Source organism: Pan paniscus, chromosome 11 (genome assembly GCF_029289425.2).
Source record: "Pan paniscus chromosome 11, NHGRI_mPanPan1-v2.0_pri, whole genome shotgun sequence".
NCBI classification, from domain to species: Eukaryota; Metazoa; Chordata; class Mammalia; order Primates; family Hominidae; genus Pan; species Pan paniscus.
The window spans coordinates 45,593,246-45,614,374 of NC_073260.2; the positions used below are offsets into that span (position 1 = coordinate 45,593,246).

General features: G+C 46.8%; 1 long non-coding RNA gene across 2 annotated transcripts in view; it reads right to left on the bottom strand.

The window, feature by feature from the left end:
• Positions 1 to 21,129, bottom strand: part of LOC134728592 (uncharacterized) — a 50,288-nt gene that overhangs the window by 20,882 nt on the left and 8,277 nt on the right. The window contains exon 2 of one of the 2 annotated variants that reach the window (XR_010109181.1): positions 11,149 to 11,953. The exons of the other annotated variant lie outside the window; for it this stretch is intronic. This is a non-coding gene — a long non-coding RNA (uncharacterized LOC134728592). The remainder of the gene's footprint in view (positions 1 to 11,148; positions 11,954 to 21,129) is intronic. 2 annotated transcript variants of the gene reach the window in all.

Below are 21,129 nucleotides of genomic sequence, written 5' to 3' on the forward strand. Positions count from 1 at the left end.
AAAAGCACAATCAAAGCAAAAATAGGCAAATGGGATTACATCAAGCTAAAAAGCTCTGCACAGGAAAGGAAACAATCAACAAAGTGTAAAGACAACCTACAAAATGGAAGCAAATATTTGCAAACTACCCATCAGACAAGAAATTAATAACCGGAATATATAAGGAGCTCAAACAACTCCGTAGCAAAAAACTCCAAATAATCCAATTTTAAAATGGGCCAAATATCTGAAGAGACATTTCTCAAAAGGAGTCATACAAATGACCAAAAGGTATATGAAGAAAATGCTCAACTTCGCTGTCAGAGAAATTCAAATAAAAATCACAGTGAGAGATCATTTCACCCCAGCTAAAATGGCTTTTATAAAGAAGACAGGGAATAACAGATGCTGGCGAGAATGTAGAGAAAGGAGAGCCCTTCTACACTGTTGGCAGGAATGTAAATTAGTACAGCCACTATGGAAAACTGTATGAAGGTTTCTCAAAAAACTAAAAATGGAACTATCACATGATCCAGCAATTTCACTACTGGGTATATATCCAAAAGAAATGAAATTAATATATCACAGAGACATATGAACTCCCACATTTATTGTAGCACTGTTCACAGTAGCCAAAATATGGAATTGACCTAAGTGCCCATCGGTGGATGAATGGATAAAGAAAATGTGGTGTATATATACGCAATGGAATATATTCAGCCATTAAAAAAAAATTCAGTCATTTGCAGCAACATGGACGGAACTGGAGGTCACTATGTTAAGTGAAATAAGCCAAGTACAGAAAGACAAATGTCACATGTTCTCACTCATACATGGGAGTTTAAAAAAGTGGGTCTCATAAAGATAAAAAGTACATTGGTGATCATCAAAGACAAGGAAGGTGGAGGCGGGAGAAAAGGGTTTAATTAATGAGTCTAAATATACAATTTGACAGAAGAAAGAAGATCTAATGTTTGACAGTTGGTAGGGTGACTGTAGTTTCTAATAATCTATTGCATATTTCAAAATAACTAGAAGAGAATAATTCAAATGTTTCTAGCATAATGAAAGAACAAATATTCAAGGTGGTGAATATCCCAATTATGCTAAATTCATCTTTATAAATTATATAAATGTATTAATTTATCACATATATCCTGAAAATATGTATATCTATTATGTGTCAACAAATTTTTTTAATATAAAGGAAAAATCATTAAAGGAATTAAAATGTTGTACTATAAAATATTAACTCCACACAAAAGAGAAATCAAGGAGGAATAGAGGAACAAAATAAAGGAGACATATAGTAAACAAAAATGAAATGTCAGATGTAAGTCCAACAATATCAATAACAACATTAACTTAGAATGGATTAAACAATCCAATCAAAAAGCAGAATTGTTATACTGAATAAAGCACATAATCCAATTACATGTTGGCTTTAGGAGATATGTTTGATTCAAAGATACAAATAGGTTGAAAGTGAAAGGATGGAAAAGATATATCATGCATATAACAACCATAAGAAAGCTGGAGTGGCTATATTAATACCATATAAAATAGCTTTAATTTTTTTCCCCTGAAGATAAATAGGGATATTTTATAATGATAAAAGTGTCAGTCAATCAGGAAGTTGTAACAATTATAAACATATGTGCCCCTAACAACAGAGCCCTGTGATATATGAAGCAAACCCTAACAGAATTGAAAGTGGAAATAGACAATTCAACAATAACAATTAGAAACTTCAATACTCTATATAATGGATAGAACAACTTGGCAAAAGGTCAACAAGGAAATAGAAGACTTGAACAGCAATATACACAAACTAGACTTAACAGATATGTATAGAACACTGTGCCTAACAAGAATCACATTATTCTCAAGCACAAATGAAACATTCTACAGGACAGACAACAGGGCAGATCACTAAGTAAGCCTCAATAAATTTAAAATAATTGAAATTTACAGGACCTCCAATTACAATGGAATGAAATTGAAAACTAATAACAAAAAGAAATTTGGGAAATTCATAAATATGTGAGAATTAAACAACATACTATGAAATACCAATGGGTCAAAAAATCACAAAGGAAATTAGAAAAATACTTTGAGATAGGTAAAAATGAAAACACAACACATGAAAATTTCTGGAATGCAGCTAACATACTGCTTAGAGGTAGATTTACAGATGTGAATTACATGAAATAAAAATAAAGATCTCAAATCAATATCCTTCCACCTTAAGAACCTGGAATAAGAAGTGCAAACTGAGCCCAAAGTAAGCAGCAGAAAGGAAATAATGATTACAGTGAAAATTAATGAATCAGAGAGTACAAAAATAATAGAGAAAATCAACTAAATCAAGCATTGGTTCTCAAAAAAAATTAACAAAATTAACAGACAACAAAATTTACACTTAGTCGTGGTACAGAATCCTTTTTACACTAAGGAGTAGTGTAAATTCTTTTTTACACTAAGGACTAGTATAAATCATTTTTACATTAAGGACTAAATCTAGACTGACTAAGAAAAAAAGAGATGACTCAAAATTCCAAAATCAGAAGTGAAATAGGAGACATAACTACTGACTTTACAGAAATAAACACAACTACAAAGGAATACTATGAAAAACTGTGTGCCAAAAATTATATAACTTAGATGAAATGGACAAATTCCTAGAAAAAAGAGCAACTGAAGCTGACATGAGAAGAAATAGAAAATCTGAATATACTTATACAAGTAAAGAGTTTGGCTTAGTAATCAAAAAAAAAAACTTCTGCCAAAAAAGCCCAAGACCAAATGGCTTCACTGGTTAATTCTACCAAGCACTTAAAGAAGAATTAATATTATTTTTTCACAAACTCTTGCAAAAATAAAAGAGGTTGGAGCACTTTCCACCCCATTCTATGAGACCAGTATTGCCTTTATTTCAAAACTAGACAGATACTCCACAGGAAAACCATATTTCATTCATTCTCACTTTTTATGAATATAGACACCAAAAAGTTCAACAAAACACTTTCAAATAGAATCCAGCAATGAACAAAAAGAATTATATACTATGATCAAATGAGATCTATCTCAGGAATGCAAGGTTGCCTTATCATCTGAAAATCAGTTAAAGTGATACACTACATCAACAGAATGAAGGGAAAACCCATACTTTCATCTCAACTGATGAAAAAAAGACAATTGACAAAATCTAACACCTTTTTATGATAAAAACACTGAACAAACCGAGAATAGAAGGAAACCAAAGAAAAACCCATGAAGTTAACTTCATATATAATAATGAAAAGCTGACTTATTTTCTCTTAAGATCAAGAAAAAAACAAGGATGTCTGTTCTCACCACTTTCGTTCAACTTTTACTGGAGGTTCTAACCAGCGAAATTAAGTAAGAGAAAAAATAAAATGTATCTAGATTGAAAAGTAAGAAATAAAATGATCTCTATTTGAAGAAGAAATGAACTTTTATACATAAACTCCTAAGGAATTCGCTAAAAAAACTATTATTAGAACTAATAAACAAGTTCAACACAGTTGCAGAATATAGGATTGATATATAAAAATCAAATATATTTCTAAACAACAATATTTACAATAACATGAACAAGAATAAAATACTTAAGAATAAGTTTAACAAAAGAAGTGCAAAACTTTTACTTTAAAAACTACAAAATATTGTTGAAAGAAATTAAAGAAGACCTAAATAAATGGAAAAACATCCCATATTCATCCCATAATCATGGACCAAAGACTTACTATTGTCATGAAGGCAATGTTATCCAAAATGATGTGCAGATTCAATGCAATCCCTATCAAAATTTCAGCTGATTTATTTTTGGAAATTGATAAGCTGACCCTAAAATTTATAAAGAAATTCAAAGGACCTGAAATTGTCAAAATAATCTTGGAAAAAGAACAAAGTTGGAACAGTCATTCTTTTCCTATTTCAAAACTTACTACAAAGCAATAGTGATCAAGACATTTTGGCAGTGGCATAGGAAAGATCTTTATTTAAATGGAATAGAACTATGAGTCCAGAAATGAGCTCTCACTTTTATCGTCAATTGATTTATGATGAGGGTAGCCAGATGATTCAATGGAGGAAGAAAAATCTTCTTAGCAAATGGTACTAGGACAACTGAATATCCACATGCAAAAGAATGAAGGAGTATCCCTACCTCACACCGTATACCAAAATTACCTCAAAATGGATCAAAGACCTAAATGTAAAAGATAAAAGTATATGTCTTAGAAGAAAACACAGGTGTAGATCTTCAGAATCTTAAATGGGAAATAGTTTCTTAGATTGACATCAAAAGCACAAGCAGCAGAAAAAAAAAAACAGACTGAACATCATCAAAATTAAAACTTTTTACACTTCAAAAGACACCATCAAGTAAAAAAAAACACAAAGTGAGATAAAATATTTGCAAATCATATATCTTATAAGAGATTTGCATCTAGAATATAAAAAAATTACTACGAAATAACAAAAAGACAAGTAACCCAATCTATGGATGGGCAAAGGGTCTAAATTGACATTTCTTTAAGGAAGATATACAATAGACATTAAGAATATAAAAAGATGTTTGCTATCATTAGTCATCAGGCAAATGCCAGTCAAAATCATGAGCTATACCACTTCACATCCACTAAAATGACCAGAATAAAAAAGACAATAGCAAGTATGTAGAGAAATTATAACCCTTATGCACAGTTGGTGGGAATGCAAAATTGTGCAATTGCCTTGGAAAACTGTTTAGCAGTTCCTCAAGATATTAGAGTTTCCATATTACCCAGCAATTATATACCTAGGTATACACCCAAAGAGAAATGAAGACTTGCATATGAATGTTCAGAGAAACTATTTAATAACCAGAATTAATAGCCCCAAACTGGAACCAACTCAAGTATCCTTTAGCAGGTGAATGATCAAACTACTGTGTGGTGTATTCACACCATGGAATCCTACTCAGCAGTAAAAAAGAATAAAGTATTTATACATGTGACAGCATGGATAAATTTCCATGCAATTAGGCTGAGTGAAAAAAAGATACACATGAAAAATTTTGGGGGGTGATTTATATGTTCAGTATTTTCATTGTGGTGAGGGTTCCATAGATAGATAGATAGATAGATAGATAGATAGATAGATAGATAGATAATAGATAGATAGACACAAACACATACACATATGTACAGAAGCATATCAATTTTTATTAAGAAAAAGACAAATTACAGAATGGAAGAGAGTTATTTGTAAACCACATATCTGATAAGGGTTTAATATCCAGAATATATAAAAACCCTTACAACTCAACAACAAAAAGACAGTCCAATTAAATAATGGGCAAATAGCCAACAAGACATGAAAAGATGCTTGACATCATTAGCCATTAGAAAAATACAAATCAAAACCAGAACGAGATACCACTTTACACTTACTAGGATGGCTATAACTAAAAAAAACAGAAAGTAGCAAGTGTTGACAAAGAGGTGATGAAATGGAACCCTCATACATGCCTGGTGAGAATGTAAAATGGTACCAACACCATAGAAAAGTTTTGAAGTTCCTCAAACAACTAAACATAGAGTTATCATATAACCCAGCAATTTCAATCCTAGCTATATACCTAAAAGAATTGACAACAGGAACTTGAACAGATACTTGTTTGCCAGTGGTTACTGTAGCATTATTCACAATTAGCCAAAGGGTGGAAACAACCCACCCTTAGAGGAATGTGGTTTATCCATACGATGGAATATTATTCCACAATAAAAAGGAAGGAAATTCTGATACATACTACAGCATAGATGAACTTTGAAAACATGCTAAGTGGAATAAGCCAGACACAAAAGGACACATACTCTGATTCCACTTACATTAAATATCTATAATAGGCAAAATCATAGAGACAAAAATCAGAGTTTACTAGGGGCTAGAGGGGAGGGGAAATGGAGAGTTACTGTTTCATGGGTACAGTTTCTGTTTGGGGTGATGGTTGCACAACAATGTGTATTACTTAATGTCACTGAATTATACACTTAAAACAGTTAAGATGGCAAATTTTGTGTTATATATACTCTACCACAATTTAAAAAATAATAATGTAATATACCAAAAATCACTGAATTTTACACTTTAAATGGGTGAATTGTATGGTATGTGAATTATATCTCAAAAAAGCTGTTCTAAGAACTTATCAACTTTCATACTTTACTTGTTTGCATTTTACTACGTATCAGTTATACTTCAATAAAGCAGTTAACAAAATGCTGCAATGCATGACTTTGATAAAAATAAAAATTAAATCGTAAGGAAAAAATTAAATTCCAAATGCAGTCTCTTAATCATTCCAATAATACGGATTGATACAGTGCAGAAACATGCAGTCCCTCTTCATTTCCCTGCTTCCCTGAAATCCATTCATTTAAATAAGAATAGTGTGTGCCCCACTCAGCACGTGCCAGTGGGCTGTGACCTCCAGCACACCATGCCTGAGTTTATTTACACTGTCTTAGGAGGTGAGTGCTGAGGCACTGAGATTCAAGGGACATAGATGGGACAATGGTGACTTAAGCTCAACAAGCCTTGGTTTCTTTATCCATGAAATGGGAATAATAATATCTGCTTCTAAGGATTAATGAAGGCATCTTTCCAAAAGGGTGGTGTGTGGCACATGGAAGAGGCTGCCTACACACAGCTTTGAGTAAGTGGGGGTCTGATATCCTCCCGTGAAGAACACATCGTCCTTGCCTGGACTTCCACATCGAGGGAGGGAGGAAAGAACTCAGAAGGGAAGGGCGAGGGGAGCAGAGTGGCCTGGGATTGGTGTGGAGTCCATGTGCTTCTCAGCCCCTAAGAAGTTGTGGAGTGATGGGTGAGTGTGACTCGAGAGGGGTGGGCAGCACCTGGAGGAGAGTGGGGAGCTGAATATCAGAAAACAGAGGGGCCCGAAGTGGAGACAGAGTCCCCTGGACAGTAGGCTTCTCAAAGTCCCTTCGGGCAAACGCTGGCCTCTGTCCCCAGGCCCACTGTTAGTATTTTATTCCATCCCATCCCTGCAACTTGCCTCCTATCCTCACCTGCAAGAGGCAGTGAAGCTACCTGGCAAGGGGGTGCAGAGGAGGAAGGGGCTCAAGTTGCACCCCCACCCACCCTCTTTCCAGCCCACAGGCTCTGCTACTATAGCACCCCCTTCCCGCACATTGTCCCCTCAACCAGGGAGGCTGTGCAGTGCCAGACATCCCTGGCTGGGCAGTTGGTGGCAAGGGGCTCTCTCTCTGTCCCTCGGTCTCCCCACCCCTGGGCTGTGATCTCCCCACACCTCTCCTGGCTGGGACCTAGCCATGCCCCCTGCCACCCTCCCAGATTTGTCCATCCCTCCAGGCCTTCAGCCCCCCAGGACCTAGCTCTGGACAGCCAGGCTGGGCTATGAATAGCACACAGCCCTTTTCCTTTCCAAATATAAAATGTTTGCTTTCAATCAGGGGCGTCTGGGGAAATGGAAATTATAGGATTGGAGAGTGTCCTTGGGTAAAGAAATACCTCGAATGCCGAAACCTCGCAGGGCCTCTGATTAGGGCTGGAATAATTCCTGCTGTAATATAAACAAGCCTCACTAGGCTAATGGGGGGCAGGGAGCGGGGCCGGGAAATAGGGGCACATGCCTCGTCTTTGTTCTCTTTCCTCCCAGCATGCCAGTGCAGCAGGGCCCGGGGGCCTGGGGCGTGGAGCAGCTCTGGGGGCCCCTCAGGACATCAGAAACCTTAGCTTTGTGGCGTGCTGAGTGACCACAGGCAGGTGGCTGTCCTGAGGCCTGGTGATCCCACAGGGGTGGGTTGGGATAGATGGGGCATCCATCTTAAAGGCTGTCTGGTCTAGTCCTGGCTCCTTGAACCCCTCCATGCTTCTGGGCCTTAGGCTGGCTCTGGGATTTGGGGGAGTGACCAGGGCTGAAGCCAGCAAGGCAGATGGTCTGGGGCCAGAGAGAAAAGAGGGGAGCCTGGGGAAGCAGTGCCAAGCAGAAATTTCCCAAATGGTCAGTCAGTCAACAGACATTGGTTGGCATCTTCTCGAGGCACCAGGATGTAGTGGGGGTGAAAACGCTGTCCCCATCCTCAAGGGGCACAGAGTTGAATGAAAAAATAAACACACCAACCGTAAGTGTTAGCAGCGTGGCACAGGGTGGAGGCCTGGGGAGGGAGGGCCTTGTTCCCAGGGTGGGGACAGGAGGGAGCAGCTCCCCGTGCCTTGGAGGGCTTGGCCCTCTCCTCAGCACTGTGCTGCCACCTCCTCATGGCATTCCCTGTCAAGAGCCCCCATTAGACTAACACCTCAACTTCCCAGAGCAGGGAGAGTCCTCGGAATTACCAAAGATGTTTGATAACACCCAGCGTCAAAGCGCAGACTCATTATTTGTTTTCTTTTTTGCAGAGTGAACTCTCAGGCTAACTGCTCTTGCTTGGCATCCAGTGCTAAGGTGTGCAGCCACCTCCACGCAAAGCATTCAGAGAAAGGAGGCAGGCCCAGGTGAGCACAGCTAATGAAACTTAGAGATTGGGAAACTCTGGAGAGCATTCATAAAAACTCAAAGGTCTCAAAATATGTGGTCATGTAGTTTAGGAACCTCAGAGGCCTGCAGAGGAACAGGACACGGTGGGTGTTGGGTTGCAGGGGTCGGGTGGGGGGGCCTCGTTTCAGTTCTGGCTCCCTGTCTCTGTCGCCTCAGGCAGCTCCTTCTCCATTCTAAACCTCAGTCTCTCATCTGTAAAATGGGTACGGTTGGTAAAGAAAAAGCCATCTGAGGTGATACTGAGGAAGAAGGATCATCAGGACATTGGGGGTGAGCAGGCTGAAAGTCCTGGAGCCCCCCAGTCCACGGCACAGGCTGGCTGCGGTGTCTTGGTCAGCACCAGCTCTCCGAGAGGCCACCCGGCTTGGCTCAATGTATACTGGAGGCCCAGACAGGTCAGGGAGGAGGCAGAGGGCTCAGCTGGTATCTTTGGAGAGAAGTGGAGGTGCCAGCAGTGTGCGCAAATCACCTTGTTTTGTCCTTGGGATAGTCTGGGGGGAAAGTTGAGAGCCCCTAGGTCTTGGGGTTGGGGGAAGCCTTGGGAACTGGGACCCACAGGTGAGGGAGGGGCTGGGAAAGTGCCCCAGCTCCTCCTCCCCTGCCTCCAGGGGCTGAGCTCTGTCAGGATGAGGATGAGATCCACTGTCCAGAGCAGGAAGGAGGAGGGGAAGAGGCAGCCAGGCCCAGAGTGGGACACCTGCCCAGTCTCCCCCTGGGTGGAAAAGAGCCCTGCCAAGGCCTGCCAGGGGCTGCTGCGGACCCCTGCTGAGTGACTGAGGCGGGACTCACCCTTCACGCCCCTGTTCAGCATCTTGGGTGAAAAACTTGAGAACGTGGCAGGCTGCAGCCGCAGGCCTCAGAACCAGCAGGGCCCAGCAGGAGGAAGCCGGCACCTGGAGGAGCAGGCTTGGCCGGGGATGAGGGCAAGGGGTGGGACCCCTCCCCAGGAGGGTGGGAGCGGGAACACGCCCCAGGAATGTGATGGCAGCCTCGGCAGATGGCCCCCTGCCCGCCCGCCCGCCCTGGGCCGCCAGCGGTTCCGTATTTACACTACATTAATAATGGTTTAAACGTTCTCATAAATAGATGCTGATTAATTGGCAATCCATTTGCTGAAGCCCGGCCTGCCAGACGGTTTCCTGGAGGCCCGTTCCACATCCCTATAAACACCATCAGCGAGCAAAGCAGGCGCTAATGTACCGGGCGCCCAGCCCGCCCCCCGGCCCCCGGAGCAATTCCTCAGGCCTGAAAGGGCCACCGACCCGCAGCTGCACCGGCTGCCTGGAATTCCCGGCCTCGGCCGTGGGAGGACGACTCCAAGGGCCCCTTCGGGGCAAAAGGGTTCCACTGGGTGGCAGAGAGGGCAGAGGCACGGTGGCCCGGCAGCCGGTGCAGTGGGGCGCAGCTGGCCCCCACAGGCTGTGCTGGCAGAAGCTTGCTGGCTGAGCTTGTCCCGCCTGAGCCGGGGGCGGCTCCTCTCTGCTGCCCCCAGTGGCCTGCAGACCGCCATTGCGGTGGTCACTCTATACCACCGGGTCCAGGCCCTTGGGTCTCTAGGGATCTGGAGACCATTCTGGGACAGTGGGCTAAGTCCCTCCATGCCGGGGTGAACCAAGCCCGGGCTCATGGCTGCTTTAGGGAGCAGTCACTGCCCTTCACTGCCCGTGGGCAGTCCGGCCCCTCCCTGCTCTCTCTCGGTCTCCCTGGCCTGCGTGTGCCCTCTCTTTTGTTCACCTGGCAGAGGCCTCTCTTCTGTACATTGCGAACCAGGTTGCGCCTTGTGCACAGGGTGTCGGGAGGAAGGGTACGCATTCATGCAAAAAGCAGAGCCGCTGCAACCTACCTGACCTCTTGGCCCTCCTCTACAAAGCTCCTGTCCCTTAGGGGGAGGGCTGAAGGAGGGCTCGCCCCCTGCCCCTGCGGCCCCGCCTCCCTCAGCACCTCACCAACATCAACTCTTCTCTGCGTGCCTCCTGCATCCATTTCGCAGATGGAACACTGACGCTTGACAGTCACCTGCCCAAGGTCGCCGGCTGGCCAATGACAGTGTCAGAACTCAAATCCGGCATCTGCCCCAGGGGCCCTGACCAGGGAGTCCTGCTGCCCTAGGATGGGTTGTTGAAAGAATGAATGGGAGTGAATGAATGAATTTTACAAACCCAGGTCCAGGGAGGGAAAAGGATGGGGGAGGGGAGAGCTGAGGAGAGGGAGCCCCTCCCACCCCTTCCCTGATGATTGGTTTTTAAAGCTCGGGCAGACCCAGCCCGAGTGGGGAGGTCAAAGGTGGCCACTGATGGCTGTCACTCAAGCAAAATAGCCCCGTTTTCATTTTTCACTTGGGCCCAGACCCCTCCAAACAGACAGTGATTAGGCCCTGATTGAGCCTTTCCTCTGCCTGATGACTCCCACATGTGACCCGCTCCCAAATTACATGCAAATGTTCCGCGGACGAGCTGCTGAAAGCCCCCGCCCGCCCCTGCCTCCGCCCGCACCCCCGGGAGGGGCGGCAACCCGCCCCGCGCATACCCCCTCCCCCGCAGGTGCGCGTCCAGGTTCGGGTCGGCCTGGCTTTACCTTACCTGCGTCCTCTCCGCCGCTTCCCGTGCAGGTGCGAGGCCTCGCGCACCGCAGCGCCGCCTGCCGGTGACGTCTGGCCTCCGTTTGCTCATCTGTGAAGAGGGCGCGATGATGGAGGCCGAAGGGTGCCTGTGGGCTTTGGCACAGCCTGTGCGCGGTGCATTGTGTTCTCCAACCTGAACGGGAATGGTGGCGGCGGCGAAGGCCATGACTGTAATTGCTGTTAGAGTCATACAGCTGAAATGCTACGAGCACCGACTGTGAGGCCAGAGTGCTAGGCTCAGAGGAGGCGCAGCACGCAGTGCCAGCCCAGCCTGCGGCAAGTTATTGGATCTGGCTGCCCCCGATTCTCGCCGATGGAATAGGGGTCACAAGAATGCCCACCTCACAGAGGTGTGGAGAAACAGAATAAACACACTCATCTACAGTGCTTACAACGGCACTGGCCACACAGTATTACGTTTATAACTGACGCTGCGCAATTCTGGGGGCGCAGCGCATACAGAGGGGACTTTGTGGGCAACAACCTGGGACGGGGCAATCATGCAGCGGGAACAGCCGCGATGTCTCACTGCCCCACGCAGTGATCCCAGCAGCTGTTGTCCTGGAGTCTTCTGGGCACCAGTCAGTCCTGGAAGCACCTCTGTGGCCAGCTCCTTCATCCTCAGGTCGGTCCCGTGAGGTTGGTAACACCACGATTTTCATTTCAGAGGAGGACATTGTGGCCCAGAGAGGTTCGGCAGCTGGTCAGTGGTGGAGGTATCCTGAGGCTGACCTCACCTGCAACTTGGGAGCTGAAGCCCTGGCCTGCAGACAGCAGAGAGGACAGCTAGAGGAGGCTGCCATGGGGTCAGCCTAGAGGCCTCAGCTTATCCTAGGCCAACACCTCCTTAGATTATCCCACCTAGGCCCTCAAAGGACAGGACTCCTCTCTGCAGCATCCTAGGGGTGCAGCCGTACAGGCCCTGGTTACATGCCTCCTGTGAGGGGGAGCTCAGTCTCATGCCTGGGAGAGCACTGCAGCCCTGAGCCAGGGAAGGGAAAGGCCTTCCTAATGCACAAAGCCTCCTTAGCTTCAGGAGGCGTGCTTGTCTCACTGCCTTGGGTCAATCACTATGAAAGACACACTGAACACACATACACACACATGGAGAGGAGGAGGGAGAGGGAGAAAAAGTAAGACAGAGAGGAGAGAGACCCACTCATGGACCCAGGGAGAGGTGCAGATCTGGGAGGGAGATGATCAGGGTGTGCAGTAAGTCCCCAGGGCAAAGGGCTTTCAGAGAGAGATTGGGTTGGGGATGGGAGAATTTGTGCTTTGGACTGGGGAAGAGGGGAGTGAGGCTGAGGCAGAGAGGAAGGCAGGTCTTGGAGGCAGCAGAGCTCAAGAAAGAAGGAGCAGGCAGGTGGGGGGCAGAGAGGTGGGGCCTTTGACTTCACCCATTTGAAGTGACCAAGAGCTCTTTCTGGGGACAGGCTGAGTGGGCAGAGTGAGGAGGAAGGAGATGAAGACATGAGCACAGCCAGGCTGCAGAGGGCTGTTGGGCAGGTTGTGCACTGCACACAGGAGCTCCAAGGAGTCCAGCCAGCTCCTGCTGGACACACTCAAGGTTGTAGCCTGCGGCCAAGAGGGGCATCTTCCCCTGAATCCCACAAAGGTACCCTAAGGCTAGCAGGTCCTTGGGCCGGCTCTGGGGGAAGGGAGGGCACTCGGGAAGACTGAACTGCTGGCTGGTGGGTTTGTCTGTGAATTTTGAGGTGAAAAGGACCAGGGCCTGTGCAAATACTGGTTGGGGAGCAAGTCAGGACAGAGAAGGGACCCTGTGGTGACTTGCCCTGGGTCACAGGGCCAGCAATGACACAGGTGGGAATTGCCCCCACCCTCTAACCATGCTGGCCACCCCTGCCCCTTGCACAGTGGCCCTCCATTCCTGGGCAGGAAGCCGGCCGAGCCCCTCCCTCACCGGCAGGTGGGTGGCCCCTCATCAGCCTGATGTGGAAAGTGAAATAACTTCTCCCAATTACCCTCGAATCTGGAAACTTTTTGTGCCTCCGACATTTCCTCCAGCCTGGGAGTTAATCAGCCCCTTGGCCGTCCCCTTGCTGGGGCCGGGTGTGGGGGCACCAGGGGCAGTCGTGCCCTAGAAAATTATTTCTCATCACCAATTATTGCCCATTAGAGCTAATGGTTGTGCTTAATCACCGTACACTTATCTGGGGTTTTTTAAGCCACTGGAACAGCCTCCCCTCCACCTTCTCCCCCCAACCCAGTTCTCTCTTGAGCAAAGCTGAAGCCATTGCCAGAAATATATATTTTTTTAACCAAATCACACATCTGATACCGTTTTGTTTGAAAAATGAGCTGCCCTCCCCTTTCTCGTGTCTGCTGGTCACACAGCCATGAAGTTGTGGGACAGCAATGGGACCTCTGTGGGGTGCATTCCCAAGGCCTCTGGGGGAGGTGAGACTCTTCCTCCCCAACAACTCTGCAAGGGGGAGGGGACTTAGCCCCAGTGACAGATTAGGAAACTGAGGCTTGGAGGGATGTGATGAAGGTCACCAAGGAGTGATGTGAGGCGGCATGAGTCAGCCCCGCGCTCTTTCTGCTTCGGTCTAGGTGCCAGAGATGGAGCAGGAAGGCAGCCCTGGGGAATTCTCACACTGTTGGAATTGGGACCAGGTGAGTCAGGTGGAATGTGGCTCACCCACAGCAGCCCTGCTAGGCCAGGACATCAAATCAAAAATTCTTTTGAAAACATTATTCACATGTCCAACCAAGAAATGGACAGGCTCAGATGTTCCACTCTGCACACACAAAACCTTTGGCTCATGAGGGCAATTCATGATTTTCTTGGGCAGAAATCTGCTCCACAGTCTCTTTCCAAAGAGGCCAGAGCCTCTTTGAGCCTTGGTTTCCTAATCTGCAAAATGGGGCTCTGATTCCTGAAAGAGCAGGACTGCTGTGAGGACTCCAGGTGCTGCCTTGAACCTGTAGCTAGTGTAGAGAGTCAAGGAATGGGCACAGAGGGGCCTGGGAGCAGCTCTGTCCCTAGAGGGCTGGCTTGAGGAGGGCTGGAGACAGGTACCAGGGACATAGGGCTGTTGCCTACTGCCACAAGCCAGGGCCTGAGACCACACTGTCCAACAAGCTAACTTGTTCCATGGACCCTTGCTGGGAATCTGAGAGCCTCAGGCAAAGCCTTGTGGGGCCTACGGAAGTGGGTTCACTCATTCGAAAGTTCTTAAAGATCTCCAAGCTGGGCACACAGCAAGAGAAAAGACTGGAGGCCAATCCCCACTTCCAGGGCACTTAGGAATGGATCAGGGAAAGGGAGGATAAATAGATGTCAGATTAGTCACCCGGATCATTCCAGCTCAACCTACAGAAAAGGATGATGGAATGACAAGCTATTATAGAATACGATGTGGTGTGTGTATGTAAGGTCTTGAATGCATGCACACATCTTGTGTATCTGGCTCTGTCTGCTGAGAGAGCTCTGAAGCAGACACCTCAGTGGCAGTGAGCACATCCTGTACCCAGATGTTGGTCTCTAATACCATCCTTGGGAATGGGATCCGGGGCTCCTTGGAGAAATGGCTGATTCCAAACTTGGGACAGGATCAATACATTATAAGCCTGGAACATGTTGTTATGCACTAAAAAGGAAGATTATACACTATTTATACAGGTATGTAATACCTGACCTCGGATCAGATGTGGTGGTGAAGGGGAAAGACATGCTATAAAGGGCAGCATTGCATCAGGGCAGCATTGCATCAGTTGACAAAACTGTGGCAGGCTTGTGGCTCGAAAAAAAGGCCTCTCTCCTCCCCCATTTCCCAGTTGAGAGCCAGCTGGGAAATGTTGAGGGAGGATTTGGGTGGAAAAATCAACGTTTTGCAAGCATTGTGGCAAAGATTGGCTCAGGCAAGAGTCATCAATGGCTGATAAAGCCGGTGGAAAGCTTTGACAAGGAGTAGGGTGTTTGCATGCTCTGCAGGTGTCTCCTCATAGACCGGGTATTCAATGCAAGGAGGGGGGAAAAGTTATACAGTGGAGAAATCAGGACCCACCCTGGCAGGGTGACAAAATCGACCACTGACCACCATGGAGGTGCATGCGGGCACCGGGGGCCACCAGTTGTGATGCCCTACAAGTGCACATCCCTAACACCACTGACACCAGGTAGGAAGGCACAACCCACACCCAAACAGGAGGAAATGCAGACAAACTCCAAGTGAGAAACATTTCACTAAAAACACTGTGTTCTTCAAAAATGTCAATGCAATATAAGACAATGAAAGATTATGGACACCATTTCAGGCTGAAGGAGACCAAAGAGACAAAACAACTGAACACAATACCTGACCCTGGATCAGATGGGGTGATGGAGGGGAAAGACATGCTATAAAGGGCGGCATTGCATCAGGGCAGCATTGTGTCAGTTGACAAAATTGGCACATGGATGGCAGATTAAAGTGTTTCGTCAATGTTAATGTTAATTTCAATATTACCAAAGTCAAGAACGGAGCTGTAGTTACATAAGAGCATAATTCTATTTTTGGGAAACCCACACCAAAGTATTTTGGGGTCAAGGGCTATGACATTTGCAATTTACCCTCAAAATATGTGTGTTTGTGAGAGAGGCAGACACAGAGGAGAGACACAGTGATAGAGACAAAGAACAAGAGCAAATAACACAGTAAATAATAAAAAGTTAACAGTAGGTGAGGAGTATGCAGGTGTTTTTGGTCCCATTCTCATCCCTGCAAATTTTCCATAAATTGTATATTGTTTTCAAATAAAATGTTTCTTTAAAAGTGATGTGGGTAGGGGACGCCTTGAGATGCAAGTGGTCAGGGATGAATGCTCTGAGGAAAAACATTTGGGCAGAGGCCTGCAACATGAGAAGAAATCATCCAGTGCTGCAGAGAAAGGGAAAGGCATGTGCAAAGGCCCTGGGGTGGGAAGATAGGCTGGGCGTGCTTGTGCTCGAGACAGGGTGGTGTGGGGAGGAGCAGGGAGACAATGAGGCTGAGGATGTTGGTGGGGACCAGGCAGGTCCTGGTAGGGAGTTGGGGATTTAGTCTTAGTGCAATAGATGCAATAGGTGGCTGCCCATAACCCCAAGGATGCCACTGGGTGAGAGACAGTTCCTCCTTCATTCGCTTATTCAACAAATATGTATTGAGCCCCTCTCATATCCTGGACTACTTGGGAAAGATGACGGTGCAGAGAGAGCTTCCAGTGCTTTGGGAACAGCCACTAGGTAGTTGGAGAACATTCTGCTACGAAAGAGGGGCAGGGATTTGCCCTGATTATAGTTTCAGGGTCTAACAGTCAGGGTGGGCTGGGTTCTAGTGCAGCAACAAACAAGCCCAACATCTCATGTCTGCACACAGAAAAATGCATTTTTCAGTCAGTTACATGATGTGCCTTCATGGGCCAGCCCATCAGTCACCCAGGGAAAGGGGACAGGGCTTCTACTCTGAAGCTGCACGTGTTCCTTCTGCTCACATTTCATTTGCCAAGCAAGTCACACAGCCACACCTAACTTCAAAGGGACTAGGGACATGACCAGAATGAAAGGGAGAAGCAGGTGTTTAGGAATAGCTGCAAAGACAGCCACAGGGACAGAAGGAAGCTTGCAGTCTATACAGCTGTCCCAGTCTATGGCTGGGAATGCGCCATAGGGACTAGCGGTAATGCTTCAGTCTGGCACCGAACAGATTCCAGACCAGCAAGGCTTTCTGCCCCCAAGTGGTCGAAGTGGGCAGTTAGGTGAGCTAAATGAGCGTTAGTGGGAAGGAGAATAGCCTGGGACTGGGACCCTGGGGAGGGACACCAGCATGTCCACAGCAGGCAGCTAAAGTGACGAGGGGCCTGGACACCCCAACCCCTGGGGAGCTGGGGCTGCTAGACTCAACTAACAGCCTAAGTAGAAAGTAGTGAAATCTACTCACTGTCCCCCACCTCTGAGGGCCAGTCCTGGGGCAGGAAGAGCTGATGGAGTCCTAGGGCCAGGAGAGCAGAGCTGGGTCCCCAGGAGGGGTGGGGGCATGGCAGAGATCAGCAGTAAGGACACAAAAATGGGGAGGGCTGCTTGACGGGTGATGAGCTCCCCGTCATGCAGGGCATGCAAGTAGAGCAGCAGATGCCCAACATCTAGGGAAGCTGTAGAGGAACTTCCTGGGATCCAAGGGCCTTCCTTTCTCCCAGAGTCTACATTTCTAGCGAGAATGGTGGGGGACAGCCAGGTCAGAGAGGGAGCGTGTGTTTGGAGAAAGCAGGTAGTGGGAAGGGCAGTAAAACTAGGGCCATTGGGGGGAAATGAGGAATCATCTTAGCCATCTCCACCAGTTCTCTACCTCTCCCCACCAGCTTGGGGGCCACCCCTCCAACTCAGTGACTGTGGGTCACCTCTGTCTGTGGCCAGGCCCTCCGAGCTTCCTGTCATGAACAATGCTGCTGAGAGACCCTAAGGCGTGTTGCAGGAATGAGCAGAAGACAGGCTGCTCACATCATCCCTTCTAACACCATGGGGCATGGCCTCAGCATGTTTCAGTCTTGCCCTGAGTGCCTTAGGGATGTCAGCGGCTCTACATAAAGTCAGGCCATGGTGCTATCCAAGGGCTGTGATGTGCGGCCAGCAGCAGGCAGTCAGTAGAGCCTGGTGAGTTCATTATTTCTCTCTCCAGCCCTCAGTTCAGAACACAGGGGTACAACCCTGAATGCCAGGAGGAGGAATCAGCCAGTTATCCGTGGTCAGACCTGGAGGTTGCAGAGAGATAACTTTGTTTGGTTTGTACAGGGGTCCCTGGAGAAATCAGAAAAAACAGCCGTTCTGAATTCAGACCCCTGAGTGGCCTGGCTGGCCATAGTATTGCCACTTTCTACTGCCCCAAGAGAAGCCCTGTGCTTGGCTGGGCTGGCGTTCTATCTGTGACCAGGAGAGACACAAAAAGGCTACAGCCATAGGGGAGGGAGCAGGTTTCTGTGGAACTAAGGAAACTCCAGAGAGTCTATTGTACAGTGTGTCTGGGTCACCTCCATCTGTAGACCCTGGAAGCACTTGGCTTCATTACCTCACTCTCAGCTCTGAATCCCACAGTTCAGGGCTGCAGCCACAGCAGAACAGCTCTGCCTCCACCCAGCTGTTCCTGCTGAAGCCCCCGGCGTCACCCTCAGGGCGTCCTGAGCTGTGGCACCTCCACAGTGGAGACCCATCCATCACAGAGCCCATCAACGGCCCAGCGCCACCCGGAAGGGGCCAACGCCGATGTCAACTAGGGCCACTCTGAAAGCCGCCAGGGCACGGCCCCAAGGGCAAGATGGATGGGCGGAACCAGCCACTTTAAGGCTGTGTTTATGGGACACCCAAACAGCTGGTCAATCCCCCGGGACCATCACTCACCCAGCTACCAGGGGTCCCTGACAGGCTTGGAGATTGCGTTGCCATCTTAACTCCAGCAGCACTTAGAGTCTTAGCCTATCAGGCTGAGGGGTCCTGTCCCAGCCACCGGCGCTTGACAGATGAGGCACCTGAGCCCCAGCAAGGAGGGCACGTGGCTGCCAGGATCACCCAGGCTGTGAGCAGAAGATGGGCTTGAACCTGGTCCCCCCTCCAGCCAGGGCTCCGAGGGCCCTCTAGTCTCCTGTGCACACACGCAGGCCTTGGCTTGTCTCTGGCACTTTTAGTAATGGAGGGCTTGTCCACCTGGATGTACGAGCTCTCTCTAGAGACATACCTGGTTTTTGGTTTAGTCATGTTCTCATGTTCTACTCAGGGGAGACCAGAGAGGAGCTGCACTTTTACTTCCTCTAGGAAATGACCTCCCCTCCCTCCCTCCATCCCTTCCTTCCTTCCTTCCTTCCCTCTTTCCCTTTCTTCCCTCTTTCCCTTCTTTCCCTTTTCCTTCCTTCTTCCTTCCCTCTTTCCTTCTTTCCTTCCCTCTTTCCCTTCCTTCCTTCCTTTTCTCTTCCTTCCCTCTTTTCATTTCCTTCCTTCCTTCCTTCTTTCTCTTCCTTCCTTTCCTTCCTTCCTTCTCTTCCTTTCCTTCCTTCCTTCTTTCCCTCCCCTTCCTTCCTTCCTCCCTCTTTCCCTTCCTTCTTTCCTTTTTTCTTCCTTCCCTCTTCCCTTCCTTCCTTCCTTCCCTCTTTCCCTTCCTTCCTTCCCTCCCTCCCTTCCTTCCCTATTTCCTTCCCTCCCTCCCTTCCTTCCTTTCATCCCTTTTTCCCTTCCTTCCCTCCTTCCTTCCTTCTTTCCATCCCTTTCCTTCCCTCCTTCCTTTCTTCCTTCTTTCCCTTCTTTCCTTTTTTTCCCTTCACTTTCCTTCCTTCCTTCCTTCCTTCCCTCTTTCTCTTCCTTCCCTCCCTCCCTCCCTTCCCTCTTTTCCTCCCTCCCTTCCTTCCTCCCTTCCTTCCTTGCTTCCTTCCTTCCCTCTTTCCCTCCCTCCCTTCCTTCCTTCTTTCCCTCCTTCCCTTCACTCCTTCCCCCTCCCTCCCTCCTTCCTTTTGACAGATGAGTCTGTTGATGTAGGAAAAAGAGAACATAGACTATCTAGCCCAGAGTCACTACCTACACCTCAAACAGCCCAAAGAAGTCAGTAGATCGGGGTTTCTGAGGAAGAAAGAATCTGGTGAGTAAGGAGGTCACCCCACTTCATAGCAAAGCTCATTTTTCCTGGGGAGGAGGGCAGGAGGGTTAAGGGAAGAACACAGGCTCACCTCATTCTGTCCCTTTGATTTTACCTCCTCCTCACAAGTGTCCATGTCCCCACCTATGAAGTGGGGTCACTAACATGTATAGGGCTGGGTGAGCGGGGAATGAAATGATGGGTGTGCCATTGATTTCCTTATGATCAGACACCTTCCAAAACCAACAAGTATTGTTACTAATAAAAACAACACGAGCCAGACACCACAACTGTTTCTCATAAAGTGCCATTTTAAGGTAGTCAGCTTTAGAAAGAAATTTGTTACAAAGAACAGTATACAAACCCACCATATGCAAAAGTTATCTCAAAGTGGATCAAAGACCTAAATGTAGGAGATAAAACTACAAAGCTCTTAGAAGAAAACTAGAAGTAAATCTTTGTATACTTGCATTCTTAGATATGACACCAGAAACATAAGCAACAAAAGAAAAAACAGATACATTGGACTTCATCAAAATTAAAAACTTTTGTGCCTCAAAGAACACCATCAGGAAGGTAAAAAGAGAACTCACAGAGTGGGAAAAAATATTTGCAAGCTATATATCTGATAAAGGTCTTTTGTCCGGAATATAAGAAGAACTCAACAGTAAAGGCAAATTTTCTTCAGTGGGCAAAGGATCTGAATAAATATTTATTCAAATATTTTTCCAAATATTGGCAATACAAATGCCAATAAGCACATGAAAAGAAGCTCAATACCACTGTGCAAATGAAGTCCACACCGAGATACCACTTCATACCCACGAGGGTGGCTAACATCAAAAGGACAGATGATAACAAGCATTGGTGAGGATGCAGATAAGGTGAAACCCTCATATATTGCTAATGGGAACACAAAATGGTGCCGCTACTATGGAAAACAGTTTAGCAATTCCTCAAAATGTTAAAAAGAGTTACTGTATGACCTCAATCCACTTCTAGGTGCATGCCCAGGAGAAATGAAAACATCCACATAAAAATGCATACATATATTTATTGCAGCATTCTTCACAATAGCCAACAGCTGAAAACAATCCAAGAGTTAACCAACAGATGACTGGATAAGGAAAATGTGGCAGATGCATACAATGGAATATTATTTGCCCACAAAAAGGAATGAAGTGCTGATTCATGCTGCAATGTCAATGGACCTTAAAACATCATACTAGGTGAAGGAAGCCAGGCACGAAAGGACAAATAGCATATGATTCATGAATACAAAATGTCCAGAATAGGCAAATCCATAGAGGCAGAAAGGAGATTGGGGGTTGTCAGGGGCTTTGGGG